The sequence below is a fragment of the Meles meles genome, chromosome 2 (genome assembly GCF_922984935.1).
Source record: "Meles meles chromosome 2, mMelMel3.1 paternal haplotype, whole genome shotgun sequence".
NCBI lineage: Eukaryota > Metazoa > Chordata > Mammalia > Carnivora > Mustelidae > Meles > Meles meles.
The window spans coordinates 204,554,896-204,576,217 of NC_060067.1; the positions used below are offsets into that span (position 1 = coordinate 204,554,896).

General features: G+C 43.3%; 1 long non-coding RNA gene across 2 annotated transcripts in view; it reads left to right on the forward strand.

Annotated features, from left to right (window-relative positions):
* The window catches only part of LOC123935017, a 184,029-nt gene that overhangs the window by 77,057 nt on the left and 85,650 nt on the right, over nt 1–21,322 (forward strand). Inside the window, exons 3-4 of one of the 2 annotated variants that reach the window (XR_006816866.1) lie at nt 2,040–2,121; nt 16,839–16,889. This is a non-coding gene — a long non-coding RNA (uncharacterized LOC123935017). Of the gene's footprint in view, nt 1–2,039; nt 2,122–16,838; nt 16,890–21,322 lie in introns of those variants that run through there. The other variant, XR_006816867.1, reaches the window with a different exon arrangement.

Genomic DNA, 21,322 nt, shown 5'->3' on the forward strand with positions numbered 1-21,322 from the left:
TCATGGTGAAGAGCCAGTGATGTTCCCATAGACATTTTTTTTTATATTCTTTTTTTTTTAAATTATTTGTTTATTTACAGCATAACAGTGTTCATTGTTTTGGCATCACACCCAGTGCTCCATGCAGTACGTGCCCTCCCTATTACCCACCACCTGGTTCCTCAACCTCCCACCCCCCTGCCCCTTCAAAACCCTCTGGTTGTTTTTCAGAGTCCATAGTCTCTCATGGTTCATCTCCCCTTCCAGTTTCCCTCAACTCCCTCTCCTCTCCATCTCCCCATGTCCTCCATGTTATTTGTTATGAGCCACAAATAAGTGAGACCATATGATACTTGACTCTCTCTGCTTGACTTATTTCGCTCAGCATAATCTCTTCCAGTCCCGTCCATGTTGCTACAAAAGTTGGGTATTCTTCCTTTCTGATGCAGGCATAATACTCCATTGTGTATATGTACCACATCTTCCTTATCCATTCATCGGTTGAAGGGCATCTTGGTTCTTCCCACAGTTTGGCGACCATAGCCATTGCTGCAATAAACATTGGGGTACAGATGGCCCTTCTTTTCACCACATCTGTATCTTTGGGGTAAATACCCAGCAGTGCAATTGCAGGGTCATAGGGAAGCTCTATTCTTAATTTCTTCAGGAATCTCCACACTGTTCTCCAAAGTGGCTGTACTAACTTGCATTCCCACCAATAGTGTAAGAGGGTTCCCCTTTCTCCACATCCTCTCCAACACACCTTGTTTCCTGTCTTGCTAATTTTGGCCATTCTGACTGGTGTCAGGTGGTATCTCAATGTTGTTTTAATTTGAATCTCCCTGATGGCTAGTGATGATGAACATTTTTTCATGTGTCTGATAGGCATTTGTAGGTCTTCATTGGAGAAGTGTCTGTTCATATCTTCTCCCCATTTTTTGATATGATTATCTGTTTTGTGTGTGTTGAGTTTGAGGAGTTCTTTATAGATCCTGGATATCAACCTTTTGTCTGTACTGTCATTTGCAAATATCTTCTCCCATTCCGTGGGTTGCCTTTTTGTTTTGTTGACTGTTTCCTTTGCTGTGCAGAAGCTTTTGATCTTGCTGAAGTCCCAAAAGTTCATTTTCGCTTTTGGTTCCGTTGCCTTTGGAGACATATCTTGAAAGAAGTTGCTGTGGCTGATATCGAAGAGGTTACTGCCTATGTTCTCCTCTAGGATTCTGATGGATTCCTGTCTCACGTTGGGGTCTTTTATCCACTTCGAGTTTATCTTTCTTATACACCAACAATGAAAATACAGAAATTTACTATATTTACTATAGCACTTACTATACATTTACTATAGCACCAAGAACCATAAGATACCTGGGAATAAACCTAACCAAAGAGGTAAAGGACCTGTACTCGAGGAACTACAGAACACTCATGAAAGAAATTGAAGAAGACACAAAAAGATGGAAGACCGTTCCATGCTCTTGGATTGGAAGAATAAACATTGTTAAAATGTCTATACTGCCTAGAGCAATCTATACTTTTAATGCCATTCTGATCAAAATTCCACCGGTATTTTTCAAAGAGCTGGAGCAAATAATCCTAAAATTTGTATGGAATCAGAAGAGACCCCGAATTGCTAAGGAAATATTGAAAAACAAAAACAAAACTGGCAGCATCACGTTATCCGATTTCAAGCTTTACTACAAAGCTGTGATCACCAAGACAGCGTGGTACTGGCATAAAAACAGACACATAGACCAGTGGAACAGATTGGAGAGCCCAGATATGGACCCTCAACTCTATGGTGAAATAATCTTCGACAAAACAGGAAAAAATATACAATGGAAAAAAGACAGTCTCTTCAATAAATGGTGCTGGGAAAACTGGACAGCGATATGTAGAAGAATGAAACTCGACCATTCTCTTACACCCATAGACATTTAAAGTTGGGGACCGAGTTAAGTTTCCTTTGCCAATGTAGTCATTTGTCTGTGCCTAAGTTTCCAAACATTCGCAAATAGACATTTTTTCCAAAGGGATTCTGTTTTGTTTTTTCCCCTCAGGCTCCTTAGCCATGGTTATCCAGTGGAGAAAGTGTATATTCCTTCCAGAAACGTGGCAGACGGACACCAGACATGCAGATGGGTGAGTCGACCTTGGCATTTCTAAGAACTGTTGATCTCTGGATGATGTCAGCCCAGCACCAGATGAAATTATTAGGGTCTTCGGGTATCTGTATTTCCCTTTCTACGCTGTGCCTTCACCTTAATTACTTAGAACCTTGTTGCGTCAAGTTCCATGCTTCGTTTTCTCAACACTGACCAGCTAGGGCCAGTGTGATAAGTAACATTTCTTTTGTATTCATTCTTCACTGAAAACATTATTGGATTTGTTGAATTGGAAGAATGCGAGGAAGGTATGTAGTATTCTTATCACTCAGATATAATAAAGAGCTGCCCTACATATCCACAAATATAACCATATATCATGGGTGGTGTATGGAGTGGTATCTTCTTCCAGCATTTGAAGGCAAGCTCAGCTAGAAGCTGTAGTGCCCCATTTCATGATTAATAGTAGATTATCAGGTGTCTGTACCCATTTATCGAGATGTACCATGTTTCACATACTATGCTAAGCAGTCTAGAAGCATTATGCCATCTTTTATTTTCAGGAATCCCCCTTTTAGGAAGCAATTTTATTATGCTTTTATAATGCTTTTATAGATGTGAAACTGAGGCTTAAGAAAGTTTAAGTTACCATGTGAGAAGTTTCCTGTTTGAAGTTTCAACAATAGGGAATTCAGGGGTTTTAACAAGTTCTCAGTAGTTTTTGTCTATGTTTCTCTCCCTCTCTTTGTGATATGGGAAGGGACAGAAACAATTGTTGTACACCCTCTATCTTTTAGGCATAGAAAGAGTTTCTCTCTATTATGACATTTTAATTTTCATAGCCATCTTTGGAGGTAATATTAATGTTCCTGTTTTACAGTGGAGTAATTGAGGTTCAGATTAGCCAAGTAATTTGTCCAAGATAAAATATCCAGTGAGATGTGATGCCGGCAGTCGAGCCAATGGGGAGGTGGGCCAGAAGGAACCGAGAGGAGGGGGAAATTGGCCATTTGTAATCTTGCAGAAGTTGGGGGCGGCAGGCTGTTGGTGGAAGCAGTCGAGAGAGCTGTGCACCTTTTTCCTTCTATTCCAGTCCATTCCGTTCCCACCTGCCCCTGAGTCCAATACTCAGTCATCAATGAAATTAAAAGTTCTCTTCTTTGGGTGACTGTGGAAGTTTGTTCATCTTCTCCTCCCTCCCCCAGTTCTTCACACTCAACCCTACCCTGGGACAGACTGATTCAGGAACCAGTCCATTCTTACACATGTTGCCCAAGGAGTAGGAGGGACATGGAGGTAATTAACAGTTTAGTTCATCTAAGGTTTAGGTTTTAGGTTTAGTTCATCTCAAGAAAGAGCCCAACTGCACGAGGAGTGGAACATGAACACACACAGAGTTCAGAAGGTGGCATGGAATACCTTTCATGGTGATCCTGGGTCATCTACTCACCCCTATCTTCCTGACTCAGATGGGCATGTGCATGTTCCTTCCTTCTTTCTTTTTTTTTAGATTTTATTTATTTATTTGACAGAGAGAGGAGACACAGCCAGAGAGAGAGCACAAGCAGGGGGAGTGGGAGAGGCAGAAGCAGACTCCCCAGTGAGCGAGGAGCCCGATGTGGGACCCAATCCCAGGATGCTGGGATCATGACTGGAGCCGAAGGCAGATGCTTAACAACTGAGCCACCCCGGCATCCCCATGTTCCTTCTTTCTTATGTTCCATTCCCTCCTTCCCTAATTTCTAGCTCCTCTGTGCTTTCCAGGTATTGACTTCTTATTGGCCCTTGTGGCCATGAACAGAGAGTCCCACTTCCCTTGAATCATTAAGTGTTCTCCATACCTTCAACCCTTCTTAAATTAATATTCAGCCCCTTAATGTGGGCTTCTATAACAGAATACTGAAGACGTGGTGGCAAAAGCAACAGACATTTATCTCTCACAGTTCTGGAGGCTGGAAGCTCAAGGCAGAGGTGTTGGATCATTTGGTTCTCAGTGAAGACCTTCTTCTTGGCTGGTGGACAGAACCTCTCTCTGTGTCCTCACATGGCAGGGGGAGGGAAGTCTGGTGTCTCTTCCTATAGAGGCATTCATCCCTCCCACTTAGCCTCATCTAATCTTAATCCCTCCCAAAGGCCCCATCTTTCACTGTTACCACACTGGGGGTTGGGCTTCAACATACGACTTTTGGGATGGACCCAAACATTTGGTCCATAACACCCTGTTGTTACACATCTGAGAAGCCATGTCACACCGAAGAGTATCCTCTGTACTGATGGTGGGGTCAAGAGGGTGAAGGAGATAGAGAGCCCTGTCCTGAGAAACTCAAATATGAAGGGAGGTGACGCCAAAAAAAATCACGTTTGGGTTGGATCCTGCCTACCAAGAGTTACAATGAAGGAACTCAAAAGTGAGATGAAAATTAGAAAACAGAGTCTTAGAAAATGAATTTTCCAGGTGAAGCATGCCTGGGCTCTAATATCCTCAATTAGGATCACATCTCTGGGCTTCTTGCCCCGGTGGATGGCTCTGTGCTGAATTTCTGCTTTATTCGGTGTGATTATATGAACATAAATATACCTCTGTGAAACAGTTTGAGTGACCCCTTGCCAAGGAAATGGCTTTCTGAGCTAGTGAATCACATCCTTACATGACATCTCTTTCTGTTCCCTCTCTTTATTTTCATGTAAAGTATTCCAGATGACATTAAGTGTACCCTGCGATTGTCAAGGGAAGAACCCAGCAAAGTACTTAGAAATATCTGCATATTCAGGAAAAATCATTTGCCAAGTATTAGCACACAAGAGTGAGTAAATCACCTGGGAGGAAGGAAAAGGTTACATTCCAGTTTTATGAAGCAACAGCTGCTGTAGCTGAAAAAGAGAAAAATCAATACCATAAAACACCATTTGATTTTTAAGGTGTAACAAAGCAGAACGTTTCCAAGTATGTTTTTTTGGCGATGCCCCCAGTATTCTCTTTTACATAAATGGATTTGATTGCCTTTTTTTTTGGACATGAAATTTCTAGAATGGTTTATCCATAGCTGGAGAGAACTCAGTGTGAGGTTGTGGAAAAGCATGGGAGTCGGCATCAGTGAGGTTTAGATTTGTGGCTTGGTTCTCTGTACCAGGTAGGATTTGTAGATGGGTGATCCGAATGACAGTGTCTGACCAGATGAAGGGGCGTTTCTCTTTCTCGTGAAAATCCAGAGGTGGGCAGTCCCGGAGAGTATGTTGGCCTCAGAGATCTCGACTCTAGCTCATGTCACTCTCATGCCCAGAACTTGCGCTCACAGTTCAGCACTGTGGATAGGGCACCTGCTGTCCCAAAAGCATTTGGGGAAGCAGGTGGAGGAACATGAGAAAGAAGAAAAAAGTGCATGCGGTAGGTGATCTTTTTTCAAAGCTTTCTTCCTTGGCACATAGTGCCCTGTTACAAAATGCACAGTGCAAGTGTATGGTTTAGTAAGTTACCATAGAAAACACCATTGTGCATTTAACACAGCAGGTCCTCAAGTAGATGTGTCTGCACTCTACGGTCCTCCTTACCCTCTTTAATCACCTCTCAATCAGCATCCCTTCTTCCTTCAAAGGTAGCTACTGTCCTGACCTCTTTGACCATTTTAAAATGTCACGTAAATTGACTCATAGAGCATATATTCTTTGAATCTACCTTCTTTCACTTAGAATATGTATTCGTGAGATTCACCCATGTCGTTTTAAGTAGCTGGAATTAATTTGATTTCATTGCTGTCTGCAATTTATTTCTTCTACTGTTGAGTATTTGGGTTGCTTCTAAAGTGGGGCTATTAGGAGTCATGTTGCTATGAACATTCCTTTATTTGTCTCTTAGTGCACCTTTGTGAGTATTCTCCTGGGTATGTGTCTGTTCAGAGAGATTGTCTGATCGAATCACCAGCAGTGCATGAGTGTTTCCTGTGCTCTGTGTTCTTGGCAACACTTGGCATTGTCTATTTCATTTTAGCCATTTTTATGCGTTTATAGTGGTAACCTACTGTGGTTTTGTTTAAATTTTACTGATTACTAATGAAATTGAACCTTTTTATCATTTGAATATTCTCTGTTGTGAAGTACCTGTTCATTAATTCTCTTGCATGTTTTTACTTTGGGTTGTCTGTCTTTTTTCTCTTGATTTTTAGGAGTTCTCACCATATCCCGCACAGTGTTTTATTGTCAGTTGAGCGTTTTGCAGATATTTTTCTATCCTTGATGGCTTGTCTTTTCATTTTTGTAATAGTGTATTTTTCATGAACGGAAGTTTTTAGTTTTAATGGGGTCTAATTTCTAAATTTTTTATTTTGTGTTTTTGCTTATTTGGTGTCTTATTTATTCTTTCCCTATCTCAAGATCAGGAAGATGCTAATCTCTTTTATGTTTTTTGGAGCTTTATTGTTTTGTGTTTTGCATTTCACACTTAGATCTAAAACCTGAAGTGATTTTTGTTAGTGCTGTGAGATGACGTTCTGTTCTTTCATGTGGATATATATTTAACCAAAAATTGTTTATTGAAAGAACTTTCTCTTCTGTGTTGTGCAGTGCCAGTTTTTTTTCTAACTCATGTTTTATATATGATTGGATCTCTTTGTAAAATCTCTTCTGTCCCGTTTGTTTATTTGCCTAACCTTGTAGAAATACTGCCCCATTTTAATAAAATCTTTCTCTCAAATCTTTACATACAGTGAACCTACCTTCGCATTCTTTCAAGAGCGTCTTTTTTAATCTTGGCATTGTTCTTTTTTATATAAAATTTAGAATCAGCTTATCAGTTTGCGCAGAAAAATCTACTGGGATTTTAATTGAAATGTTTTGAATCTATAAATAATTTAGGGGAGAATTCTCATCTTTCCCATATTAAATTTTATTTTTCAGGAATATCTGTTTTGCTTTTAAAATTTCTCTCAGTAATGTTTTGTTTCCCGTGTGGTAGTTTTATAGATAGCTTTGTGTATTTCTCCCCAGAATAGGTATTTTTGACCACCTTAAATAGTATCTTTTAAAAATTGTATTTCTACATTTTTATTGCTAGTGAATAAAAATACGATTTTTTATATTGGCCTTGCTAAACTCACTAATTTTAGTAATTTTTATTGAGATTTATTTCTTTCACAATCATGTTGTCTGCAAAAATGACAACTTTATTTCTTTTCTTCTGATCTTATTGCATTTTTGTTTCTTTATTCTTGCTTAATAATGCTGGCCAGAACGTGCAACCCAGTGTTGAGTAGAGTGGTGCTAGGAGGCATTTTTTGGGTCTCATATAGGAACCCTGAGGGGTTCTCAGTATGTCACCATTGAGAATAAAGTTAGTCCAGGTTTTTGCAGGTGTCTTTTATTAAAGACATTTGGTTTGGTGCACGGGCTGTAGTGATGAGGCAGTTCAGGGCTGGCCTGGCCTCCCCAGAAGCACAGGGTCTTCCAAGTCACAACTTGTAAATATGCCATGATTTCTTCGTTCTCTGATGTTTCAGGCCAATTTTTAAATTTATCTGGCTTTTCTCAGACTTGGGCTCTGCATCCTTTCCAGTTCCCACGTCGCCATATACAAAATACAGATGATAGCACTCGCTCACAGATCTTCGAGGGCCAATGGGAGAACCTACCATGATTAATGAGTGCGGTGTTCCTATTTTTGCTGTACAATGTTGAAAACTGTTACTTTTAAAACCCATGAACTGTTAGCTACTGGAATTTCAGGGCCCAGAAATTATGAACTTTTGTTTGATCTTCTGAGAATATTTTACTTTAACATTCTGGCATTCAATGAAGTTACTCATGTGGATTTTAAGAAGTTGGAGGGGATTGTGTCCCTTTGACAAAATCTATTACTTAGAACGGTAATAATACTATGTATTACATGTTTCTCTGTGTAGGCTTCAGACTAGACGTGTATTGTGTTCTTTCACCATTAATTCTTCTGATAACATTAATAGTTAAAACTTAATGTTGCTTTTTTCAGATTTTTTGAGAATCTGTAGTTCATCTCTATCAAGCTATTGATGAATTAGCTATGAACTGTTTCTTTCTGATAATTTCACAAGAGATAACTACAAGCTTCTCAAAGATCTTTACACCCTCAATATCCATTTCAGTAAAATACAGGGTCTTACCCTTTTATGACTGGGAGCAGTTGTTCCGAAGTTGTGATTCTGCACATTTATTTATTTAGTTAGTTAGTTAGTTAGTTATTGAATTTTTATATTAAATTTTTTTTTTAATTTTTATTTATTTATTTGAGAGAAAGAGAGAACATGGGAGGGGAGAAGGTCAGAGGGAGAAGCAGACTCCCTGGGGAGCTGGGAGCCTGAAGGGGGCCTTGATCCTGGGACTCTGGGATCATGACTTGAGCCGAAAGCAGTGGCTTAACCAGCTGAGCCACCCAGGTGCCCGGTTCTGCACATTTAATCAATATGGTCATAGTTAAGTTATTGGTCTCCAAATTAGACTTTGTGGCTTAAAAGGAGCTTCCATAAACAACTGTATAGTGATGGAGATGTTAAGCTTTTTTTGTGAAAAGCCAACATGTGTTCTCAAGCAAGTGTGAAACAAATCTGTAATAAATCTAGACAGCGGCTGTATTGATGGAGCTGCGTCCACGCACACTTGAGCGCCTACCATTTGGCATTAATTCCGAACGTTAGGATCTTTCGTAAATTCCTTAGTGTATAGAGCTCTAATTTACTTAAGTAATGCAGGTGTTATAAAATAAGGATAAAACATGATGTTTCCTCTGGTAGCAAGTGCAGTACTTGGTTCGTGCTGGATTTCCAATAATTACTTGATTCACTGATTCATGGTCTAAGGAGAGAGAGAGAGGGGAAGGGAGGGAGGAGGAAGGCTGGGGGGGGTAGGGAGAGGGGCATCGAGGGAGAGACGGAGAGAGACGGGGAGGCCAGCATATCTGGACTGGAGTGTGAAAGGTCTTCCTCATTGTCTGAAGCTCTTCAAGTCACTTCCCCAGAAGCTGTTGGGGCTCTTCTGTCTTCCGGCTCTTCTCCCTTCTGAACTGTACAAGTCCCCACTCTGAGGGTCGCCGCATAACCTCTTTGTTCACGGTACAAGAGGCAGAGAGAAGACCGATAGCACAACTGGTTCTAATCTGTCTCCTACATTCCTAACTCCAAATCTGGTCTTGCACATTTTCCACCTCTGCAGGTAGGTACAAGTGGAAATACATTGGTTGGAAAAAGAGAATTAGGGCCTTTTACGTATTAATACCATTTCTACCGTGTACCAGAATTGTGTCCCTGAACAAATTGCTTAACTTCTAGGCCTTGTGTTTAAAACAAAAGGGTTAAATCCACCACTTGCAACTAGGCTATTTTTATATTCTGGTGCTGTGAGGTAAGTTTTCAAGTGTTCCCCTACCCCCCAAATTTTTATTTTTATTTGTTTTATCATATTTTATTTTTATTATTTATTTGAGAGAGAGAGAGCACCCAAACAGTGGGGAGGGGCAAAGGGAGAGGGAGAAGCAGGCTCCCCACTGAGCAAAGAGCCCTTTTCAGGGCTGGATCCCAGGACTCTGAGATCATGACCTGAACTGAAGACAGATGCTTAACCGACTGAACCTCCCAGGAGCCTCAAGGAATTTTTATTAATGACAATTAAAACACTGATTTCAAGGCTGTTCCTATGATGACATCCCTCTCACTTGCGTTCTGATGATTTCCTGCCGGACAGAGAAGGAGCTGTGGTTGCAGAGAATGCGCTAGAAATTGCGAACCGCTGAGATGTGATCTAATGCACGTGCATTAGATGGTTCTCCGTGGCTCATTGTCAGATCGATCTCGTGTATGTTACAGTAGGAACAAGGAATTGATAACTTCCAGACTGTATGATATTTCCGTGCCATGAAGCTCTACAATTTGTGACTGATTTTCGGGGTATTTCTCTAAGAACGCTACCATCATGGACAGACTTCGAGACGGGACGTGCTTGTCTTACTCATCTGTGAAGGATAGAGGCATCAGAGTGAAACTGTTGGGAGCCTGATGACCCAGACGTGTGATGTGGAGCAACCACGTGCTTTGGGGACCTCTGTAAACGGTCACATGAGCACTTGGGTGTTGTTTTTCTCGTTGGTTAAAAGGGAGATGATACCAGTTTTATCCACTTCAAATTTCACTGTGATGGGAAAGTGTTTGTAAATCATAAACACTGAAGCTGAATTGGTTATTAAAAATGGTACCTGTGGGGTGCCTGGGTGGCTCACTTGAAGCATCTGACTCATGATCTCGACTCAGGTCATGATCTTAGGGTTGTGAGATCAAGCCCCGCATTGAGCTCCATGCTGGGCATGGAGCCTGCTTAAGATTCTCTCTCTCCCTCGCCTTGTGCCCCCCACCCCAGCTCGCTCTCTCTAAAAAAAAAAAAAGAAAAGGTACCTAATACTGTTGAAATGGAAAAAAATAGGTTAATATATAATTATTTGTGTAATACATTTCACTTTTTATTTTGGAGTTGCTACAAATACAGATAAATTATATTTTTTACTTCTCAGTTGTAAAATCACCTTACAGATTTCATAGTATCTTGTTTTGGCTTCTTTAGAATCAAGCAGAAGTGGGCCTTATTTTAATATCTTACATAGAAACTTTAAATAAGTTATTACCTTAATGGGGATAAAGGGAGATTTTACTTAAACATTTTTCGCCTTGGAATGGGTCACATAAGTTTTTTCAGCTCAGCTATGTATAAGACCCTGGAGCATATAAGTGGCCATATGAAATCTTTTCAGGTGGCATTAGAATAATGGAGTAACTCATATCTGACTTCTGAAATACAACCATTTCACCTATATTATATTATAGTGAATATATTATTTACTTTTAGGAATCTCCACAGCCAGCATGGGGCTTGAACTCACAACCCTGAGATTACAAGTCACATGTTCCCCTGACTGAGCCAGCCAGGTGCCCCCTGTATTCTAATAGGTCTAAATATTCAGGTACAATCAGATAGGGTCTTAAGTTAATTGAACACAAGCGGTTCCCAAGAAACTGTGCTTTGCTGAATTATATAAATATTTTTTATTAAGCCATTTATTGACCTTGTCGGCCATCTGGAAAATATATTGAGGGAGCAGGCCTGCCAAGGATGGTCATGAGCTTTTTGTTTATGGACTCGTAAGGAAGTTTATTTTGTGCGGAATGGTGAAGCAGTTTCTGTAGGAAATGCCAGAATAGTTCTGAATATTTTTCTGATAATGCATTATCTTCTGTTGAAAGCCATTAAAATTAGTTAATATTGAGCTGCTATTCATTACTGGAGTTTAAGCTCTTATATTAGCATTTTACGAACAAGAATATTTTAATCCTTTTTTGCTACAATATTGTATCTTACTCTAAATTAACTTTCATCAATCCTCAATTTTATGTCATGACTTCATAAAAAATAAAAATTTGATTAACTGGTCTAGGTAGATGGAGGCTGAATTTTGTGAAATGACAATGCACTGTTTTTGGAGTGTTTTTTAATTATTTTGGAGTTAAGTCAGAAATTTGTTAGAAATGCATCCGTGCTGTTTTATTAGAGTTTTTTTTTTTTTTTCTCTCAGGATGAACAAGCTTATTTTAATTTTAAATATGTATTTAGTGATAGCCCTGGGATATGAATAGTTAGAATGAATTGACCCAGGTTCTCTTAGTGCTGCAGAAAGAAGTTAGGGAACACATTAAGTATGTACAGAAAGCTTGTTTCCAGCACTTTGTGATGTAATTAACAACAACAAAAAACCACTCGTACAGTATTATGAGCATGTGATATAATTTATCCTACACAGTCATAAGTGGCTTATAGCCTATATATCTTCATATCGTATTCATACTTAAACATAGGACTCTCGTAGTATAATTCAAGAGTGTAATGGTGTGTGGTGCAGACGACTCTGCATCCTGTGGCTAAAATGAGGAAAACTGACAACTTTCAGGAGGTTTAACTGGAAATGAGCAAAGTGGTTAAACCTAAACATACGACTAAGAAATATTAAAAAATGATCCTTTCCTGGCTTGGAAGCCCAGCCCGGCATGGCCAAGCTTTGGTTGATGAGCACGCAGGCAGGTTGGTTCGACATCTCTTGGCTTCAATTTTCCTGTGTGTCGAGTTGACCCCCAACAGCCTTTCTGCCCTCTTTCTTCATCAGAGGCTGCTGTGATACTTACCTTCAGTCTTTCTGGTTTCCTGATACATATATTTGAAGGCTGAAAAACTCACATGATTAATGATCAACTATTTTGAGCCTAGAAATAAAGAGAAAATAAGCGAAGCCCTTGCGTATCTTATACGTTGTAATGTATATATGTTACTGTCTCGCCATATTCGCTTTCGTGAAGGGGAAGCTTTCACTGTGGTGAAAGCTGTTCCCTCCACTCCACTTTACCTGCTGGCCTTTGCCTTAGCTCCCCTGCGCGGGGCTCACTGTGGTCCAGCTCCATGCTCCCTCTTGAGGGAGGCACTTACCCTGCTCCCCCTTTCTCGCACACAGGCTTCCCTCTGGCTGGAGTGTTGCCCTCTCCCCTCACCCCCATCCCGTTTGTTTCCTAGATCCCAGGGGTCGCTCTCTTACCTGCTCAGCTGGGGCTTCTCAGCTGACCTCCCCAGACACCTTGTGACCTGGGTGCTCTCCCTCCCACAGCCTCTTCTTCAAAGCCTTCGTCATCAGCTCACTTTCTGGACAATCTTCTCCTGCTTTATTCTGTCATTTACCTCCCTCCTACCAGAATGGATGTTCCATGTCGTCGGTATGTTTAATCTGTGTGGAAGTGACAATGCCGGGAGCCGTGCTTGGCGGGAGGGAGGCACTCGAGAGTTCGCTGAATGAATGAATGATGTACTTCCCGTGTACCTGTGTGAGAGTTTCCAGGTAGATTCTCCATTTTTTGGGACCTAAAGCTCATTATACTTGGGAGGACCTTTTTCAAGAAAAAGAACACAGCAGTTAAACAACAACAACAACAGAAGGGAGATTGAGTATTTATTTAAAATAAAAAAGAATAAAAATGCATTTCAAATTTGAGAAGGTGACAAATACCACACGATCCATAAAAATAACACAATTTTTTTAACAGCCTAACAGACTGCTGTAGTACTTTCACGATATATGGCTCATATTCTGACTGATCCTTTATATGCAAAGATTTCTCAGTGTTTTCTACAGGAAGAATAGAGATTTATTTTTCTCGCCTGCCTGATCAAAATTTGTATTTTATTATTGGTAGTTTAGGTAAATTTCTTTCAGCTTCACCATTTGTAACTGAGTAGGTCATGAAAAGTTTTAGGGATTTTATCAAATTTGGGAAAATCTTCATGTAGTTTCTTTTACGCATGAGCTTTAACATGTGGGGATATTTCAAATTTTCTTCAGCAATGACTAATCTTAAATAATTTTAGGAATTGAAGGCACTCATTTCCTGGTATGTTTGAATTTGGGTATGACAAATAATTCTGGAAAAATTATATGTTTGGCTACCTAAAATATGCAGTATTAAAGTTATCTATAAAAAAAGGCATAATCAAAAATATTCCAGGGTGCCTGGGTGGCTCAGTGGGTTAAGCCTCTGCCTTCGGCTCAGGTCATGATCTCAGGGTCCTGGGATCGAGTCCCGCATTGGGCTCTCTGCTCAGAAGGGAGCCTGCTTCCTCTTCTTTCTCTCTCTGCCTACTTGTGATCTCTCTCTGTCAACTAAATAAACAAAATCTTAAAAAAAAAAAATATTCCAAATGCTTGTCACTTGAGGCAAATATTGAGTGTCTTTGCACCTGGAACCCCCACTTCATCGATGCATTCGAAGCCACCACATTGTCAGATCTGGTAAGTTGCAGTATCTGGAACATGAGACTTCCTCTGCAGACATACGTGCCTATAGTACTGTGACAGCTTAGTGTCTTATAAACACGAAGTTTGAATAAAATGTATTTGTTGTGCATCCCACCAAAACCAAACAAAACTGTATGGTGCCTTTATAATTGTATATGCCACATTAGCAAGTCAAGTCTCTGTTCTTCACGTAGGAGAATAGACATTTATGACACTCAGATTTTCTGCTTATAATTTTACATATCTGATGATTTAAAATTTTTCCACTGATTAGCTTTGGGCTTTGTACCTTTTGAATCTCATTTCATTTCATTTCTGCTACTCACAAAGTCCAATGGCAGTCACACTGGAAGTAGATCTCTTGTAAATTTATCCAGCATGTCCCATTTGACCCCTGGCCCTGATATTTTGTATCTCCTTACCAGGAGAATTGGCACAGTGGGTAGAAGAAGACTGCCAGAAGGACAGCTAGCAGTAACCTCATTCCTGCAAATGCCTCCCCACCACATACGGACATTCCACAGAACACGAACTAGACATAAGCCCAAGCGAACCTTCCTTTGGCTGTGTGTCAGCGGTACCCACGGTGAATCTGGTGCTTCCAGTGTGATGGAAAGTGACAGAGGAGAAGAGGGAGAGAAGAGTGACAGTCATTATGTGCATTGTATTTTTCAAACTTTACAAGTACTCATGACTCTTTGAGCACTGGAAGGGTTGTTTTTATAAGTGGGTGCTTCCATCCAATGGAGAATTCTGTTTCGGCACAGTCTACTCAGTTGAAGTAACATTCTCTCCAACCACAGCCCAGATCAGTTGGTTTTCACCAGCTTGAGGAAATTGATTCAGTAGCTCCGTGTGTTTCAAGCATATACTGAAGCGACTGAGGACTGGAGTTTATGGCCGTAGCTGAATAACACGTTTTCACAGCCTCATCCTGGCACGCTTGAAGGCTGTCGCAAGTCGGGAGGGCACCACTCTTACCCTTAGTGAAGAATATTCTTCCCATTGAGATAGGTTCACGTTCATGTACCAAGTACGGATTAAGGATCTATAATGGGCCAGATGCTATGATGGAAGCTGGGAAGGGGAAGATGCACAAGACGTAGGCTTTGCCCTAAGGGACTTCATACAGAGCACTTAAGTTCTTTATTACAAAAATGAATCAGGTAAAGTACATAAGAGGTTTTTTTTTTTTAAAAAAATGTGTAATTCAAAGGAGAAAGATGCTGCATAGAGTAGAGAGACATCCAGGTGTCATTGAGGGACCATTTGAGGTCATCATTGAAAAGTAAGAAAGACTTAGTAGACATTGGAGAGAAGAAATGGAGGAGGAAAAGTGGGGGAACGTTCAGGAAGTAGTCTTATTGGTCTGGCCCTGTGTGTGTAATAATATGACATAAGACTAACATCATAGTGAGGAGTGTCAATTTTTAAAGTATTCCTTTAAAAAAAGATGATATTTTAAAATACCAGAGTGAAGAGATTTGTGTTATTTGATAGGCAGTAGTTGAAATTCTGGAGTCGGAGAAGCAAGATCACAGAAACAGGTGGATGGCGTTGGCGTTGGTGCATGGATGGGTTGCAAGAAGAGAGAACAGACCCGCTGGAAAGTGTCCCGACATCTGAGAGCCCTGCTGGGGGCGGGAAGGAGGGCGGAGGCAGTGTAGACGGAAACAAGGTCAGTGGTGCGCTAAGGGAAAAGAGAAGATGTGTGCGTCCAGCACCAGAGGCTTGGTTTTCTTCCGTGGTGGGGAGGATGAGGTTTTGGATACTTAGGATCTGGGGCAGGTGACAGTGCTGATGTGGGACGTGTAGGTATGGTTCTGGAGCTCAGAACAGAGCCCGGGGCTCTTGTGAGCTAGAACAGAGTCCTCATGCTTGTGAGTCCTCAGGAAGCCGGACCCGTGCTGGCCGCGGCTCCCCTTTTCCTCTTTCTCTCCCTCCTGCTTCTCTCTCCTCATCTTCGTGGCAGGCGATCCGTGTTCTGGAATGCTTGAGTGCTCTCTACGGAAGAGCACAGCAGAGCATTATCCTTAAGGTCCATGAAGGCAGAAGCTTTGAAGAGAGGGCAGAAGTCAGTTTAGGGTGGGAAGTGTGTAGTTTAAAGCGCCGTGCGTTGAGAGTCACTGCTCCACTGTGCAAAGGGCCAAGACATTGGGCACTTTTTCCCTGGGAGCTTAACAGACACTGGATGGTCCATTCTGATCTCCTGACTCTGGAGCAGGTTAACAGGAACAGGACACTGAGATAATGCACAGCTCTGGGATATTGGTCACATCCACTTGCCAGCCAGGGCCATGGGTAGCTTTTAACTCTCTCTTGACTCGGACTGTCGGACTCCTGACGAGTCAGCCTTAATCAGTGAACAGATGGATGGGGGCGCTTGGGCGGCTCAGTCGCTTAAACATCCGACTCTTGATTTCAGCTCCCGTCATGATCTCAGGGTCCCGAGATCAAACCGTGTGTTGGGCTCTGCACTCAGTGAGGAGTCTGCTTGAGAAGCTCTCTCTTTCCCTCTCCCTCTGCCTCTCCCCCCACTCGCTCTTGCACTCTCTCTCCACTAAATAGATAAATCTTATGGGTGGATGGATGGATAATGGAATGAATAAGCTTTCCATGTGGGTCGTATGCTTTCCTGTGCACCAAGCATAACTTACAGGCGGGAAACTCTGATCAGCTGTTTGACTCTACTTCGCATCACGCATGTCTCTTGGTGCCCATGGCCAGTTGTGTGCGATGCTCCCAATTTGGGAGACTCTGAGAGTCCTGCGGAGGCCCCTACGGAGGGTAACACATAAGGACATGGGTGTGGAAGCTTGTTCACTCTCCAGCCGGCCCACCGTGGCTGGGCAGTCTGGGAGGTCTCTATTTTCGTCTTTCAGAAGGGTACACCAATTTAAAGAAATCCTTTATTGTAGGGGCGCCTGGGTGGCTCAGTGGGTTAAAGCCTCTGCCTTTGGCTCAGGTCATGATCCCAGGGTCCTGGGATGGAGCCCCACATCGGGCTCTCTGCTCAGCAGGGAGCCTGCTTTCTCCTCTCTCTCTCTGCCTGCCTCTCTGCCTACTCATGATCTCTGTCTGTCAAATAAATAAATAAAATCTTAAAAAAAAAGAAATCCTTTATTGTAATAATAGGAATAGAGTACACCCTCCAAATTAGTCACTGTAATTTTTTAAGAATAACCAGAGAAATTACAATGACCTTTTGTAAAGAAACATCCAGCACATAAATCTTCAGTAGGCAAGTGAGATCACGGAGGCAGCGGTCCCTGCTCGTCCCCATGTTTTAAGTTGCTGAGTGTCCCGTGTAAATTGTTTGTATTGCTTATGGCTTCTAGAGATGATAGACTAATCTGAGCAATTAGATTCTTGGGAAAGATCAAGACACTTATTAAATCTTATCTTAGTTACTCCTAATTATAATCATCCATTTATCCCTGTGGAATAAATTATTAATGCAAAGCTCAACTCAATCACAACATAACTAGTCTTTATCTTAGGTGATTAAAAAAATCAACACTATGGCCACATATGCATAAAAGGGATCTATGATTAATTAATGAAGTTAGACCCAGCAGATTGCTAATTGCATGAAAATGCAAAGTACATCTTCCAATTTGCTTCATAAAGTGACATACACGTTAGCCGTGCATTCCGTCGTTGTGCTGGGAACGGAACCACGTGTGTGGCCTTGCACTACCCAGAGTCTCATGTCGAAGCCCGCAACCCCAGCGAGATCGTGTTTAGAGTGGTGCCTCTGGGAGGTGACCAGGTCGCCAGAGCTGAGCTTTCATGATGGGATTAGTGCTTTTCCAAGAAAGGACAAGGAGGGATGCTCTCTGTCCATCACGTGAAGGCACAGAAGAGCTTTGGCGGTCTACGATCCGTGAGAGCTTCTCACCAGAACCCACCCACGCTGGCTTTTGGACATACAGCAACAGATATTTATTGAGTGCCTGCTGTGTGCCGGGCACTGGGAACAGAGCCGGGTCCCTGTTCTCACGCGGTCGGATTCCTGCAGGCACAAGAGGGGCAGACATACAGCAGGTCAGGTGGGGTTCAGTGCTCTGGAGGAAGACAAGGAGAGGAGTGCCGGCCTGCCGGGGCAAGGTGGGGAGGGGGCTGTCGTTCCGTGTGGTCCGATCTGGAAAGACTTCTCAGTAAAGTGTTATTTAAGGCAAGATCTGGGAGAAGGGAAAGGAGCCACTGTGATAAGAGGAGGGAAGGGCCTTCCTCACTGGGGCCGCCCCTTCGGTGCCTTTAAGGAGCTGCCTAGAGAGAGAGGAAGTGGGGGTGGGGGGGAGGAAGGGGGAGAAGGGGGGAGGGGAGGGAAGTGGATGGAAGTCTTGCTGGCTGTAGGAGGGCCCTAGATTTTATTCTGGAAGGAATGCACAGCTGCTGAGCAGTCTCTGAGCACACTAGCTGTCCTTGGATTTCGGATTTCGGGAGCAAGGGGTAAGGTAGCATCCCAGCGGAGAGCCGGTTGGGGCCCGTGCTGGGGGTCGTGCTGGAGGTCCCTTTGAGTCTAATCGGGTGGAGTGCCAGGATTTGCAGAGAGCTGGGGGTGCCCCGTGGACCAGGGAGGGGAGGCTGAGGAATCCCGGTGGGCCTGGTGAGTCTTCATCTCACCCTGACCTTCCAGCCCCAAATCAGAAGTAAATTGTTGAGGGGCGCCTGGGAGGCTTAGTCAGTTAAGTGTCTGCCTTCAGCTCAAGTCATGATCCCAGGGTCCTGGGATCGAACCCCACACTGGGCTGCTTGCTTAGCGGGAGCCTCTTCTCCCTCTCTCTCTGCGGCTCCCCAGCGGCTCATGCTCTTTCTCTGTCGAATACATAAATAAAATCTTAAAAAAAGAGTAGTAGCCTATTGAACGAGGTCTCTGATGACCTGTTCTCTGCCCCAGGCCTCTGCCTCTCTCACATGGGTCCCCAGTGCCTGCTTGTCTCCTCCTTCCTAATGTCGCCAGCTCCTGCCCCCAGATATTTCAACCCCTATAAAACATGGCTCTGGTCATGGCACAGTCCAGTGATCTGCAAAGCGGGGCCTGTGGGACACAAAGGACACTGGGTGGAAGAGACCAAGGTTCCAGCAGTGCTTGGTGGGGCTGGGCTGTCCTCCCGTCCTTCAGACCTCCTGCCACCGTCTTCCCAGCGGGTACTGACTTTCCCCACTGCTATCCAAGTACATTGTCCGGGGGAGATGGGCAGCCCTGGAAGCCTCGGGGTAGGTTCTGTCCGCTAATATGTGAACATTTATCAGACAGCGGTGCTGCGCCGAGCCTGCTCTCTGCCTTCCCGCCCGGTGGGACGTCGGTGTGGCACACCTCTACTGTGCGCGAGCTTTGCCTCCGCATGTGACTGCCTACCGACGTTTTGCGGTAACGGGAGAATTAAGAAACGTTGTGAATTCTCTGTCTACATTTAAATCACTTGAGAAGTTTATTTGGATGAGCCAAGCCTGTAAAGCTTTCAGCCGACCTAGTGATTTCTGGCACGATCGCCCGTGTCCCCTCTCGAGACGCACGCAGATGCACGCGTTTGGATCGCCTCCCCCTCTGAGTGCGTTTGCAGGATGCTGCCCGCCGTGCTTTAGAAACCGCATTGTGAAAACACGGAAATCTTCTGCAGACACAGACTAGGGAGCCGTCGGTCACAGTAGCTGCCGTCTCCTCAACATTCGGACGCCCAAAGTCAGGTTCTCTGGCTGCTGAATGGACTGACGAGCCCAGCTGTGTGCTGGCCCTGCCCAGGGCCCCTTTGGGGCTTATGACACAACCCTGGTCAGAGAGGGAGAGTAGGAGCTGGTCACCACTGCCTCTGTTTCTTGTGGGGCCAGAATGTTATTTTTCAGAATGCTTTCTTTTTTAAGGAGCAGAAATTTTCCTGGTTTCTGATGCCGTGCCCTGGGGTCTGCGGGTGATTTTCACCGTGTGTGGCTTGTCTACCATCGGAACAGTTCGCATGAGTCTTTTCCTGCCACTTCACAAATCCTGCCTCTTATTTGGCATAAATAAGCTCTATACAAAGTAACTTTGAGAGCCATTCTACGGCTCCGAACAGCTGCGGTCGGTCACGGGGGCTGTGTTTATATTCTGGTGGAAATGTCAGCTGAGGGCCGCTTCCCCCGTCGTGGGGGGCATGTCTCTGAATGGGACGTCATCCCTCAGATGGTGTCCTTGGCCGACACAATACGGTTAGATTCAGGAAGAAGGCATATTTGGGCTTATGACGTCAGTAAGCACGGGGCCAGCCTGATGTTAGTAGAGCGAATATGTATGTTTTTGGTGAGATTTGCCTATGAGATTTTTGAAGAAAAAAGAAAAAAAAGCTAATACTGGTAGTGAGGTGTTTATATTTAGCCATTCCAGGAAAGAAAATGAACTATAGCCTTTCGTGGTGAAGAGCAAACAGGCAAGAACAAAGGTACCTTCTGTTATTCGCCTGCTGTGGCCACATGAGAGAATCTGCCTCCCTTTTTGGAGCTAAACCTCTGGCAGAAGGAAACTTCTTTAGGTTCCAAAGGAAGCCAGAGGCGACAGGTTTGGGAGAAAAAGGAAGAAATGTCCAGGAGGAGCAGGGCCCTTCCAGCTGCTGACGTGTCCATGATCCTGGCTCTTTGCTGCAGGAAAGATGGAAGGGGAGCAGAGGATCCCCCAGAAAGTGAACCTCGTCCTGACCCCCAGTTACCTGCTCAGGTCCTGGCCCTTCCTGCATGGTTTCGTACCTATGGGGGATTAAGACCGTGGTGGGACTCCCAGAACCTGAGAAGGAAAAGGAAATCTTTGCACAAGCACCTGCTGGCCAGGTGGGGCAGCCTCTGAACTAATTGCACCCACTTGAAGGAGCGCCTGAGTTCACCCCAGGCAAAATTACAAACGCACTCTTTCCAAAGGTCAAAATTGAGTCAACTTTCTATTTTGGAGTAATTTCAGACTTACAATGGTTGCAAGCAGAGTGTGGAAACTCCTGCATACCATTGGTCCAGAGAAAGCTGGAGACATGAGACCCTCCTACCCCTAAAAACTGTAAATTTTATTTCCCCCCAAACAAGGCTGTTTTCCCACGTGACCAGTGTACACGCAGCAACCTCCGGAAATGAGTGTTACCGGAATACTCTCATCTGACCCAAAGATCTCGTTCGAATTGTAGCCATTGCTCAGAACTGCCGTGTATATCCACTCACTTTCCCTCTAAGAAAAAACCCAAACCAGACCCCTAAAAATCTTCCTTTTACTACTTTCCTTTCTGTTCCGCTCCAGTCCAGAATCATGGGTTGTGATCAGCTGTCATGTTTGTCTGAAGCATTTAGTCCTTCCTTGATTTTCTTGACCTAGTAATTCTTATGCCTGCAGACCAGTACTTGGAGGATGTCCTTCGGTTTAGGTTTGTCTGATGTTAGCTCC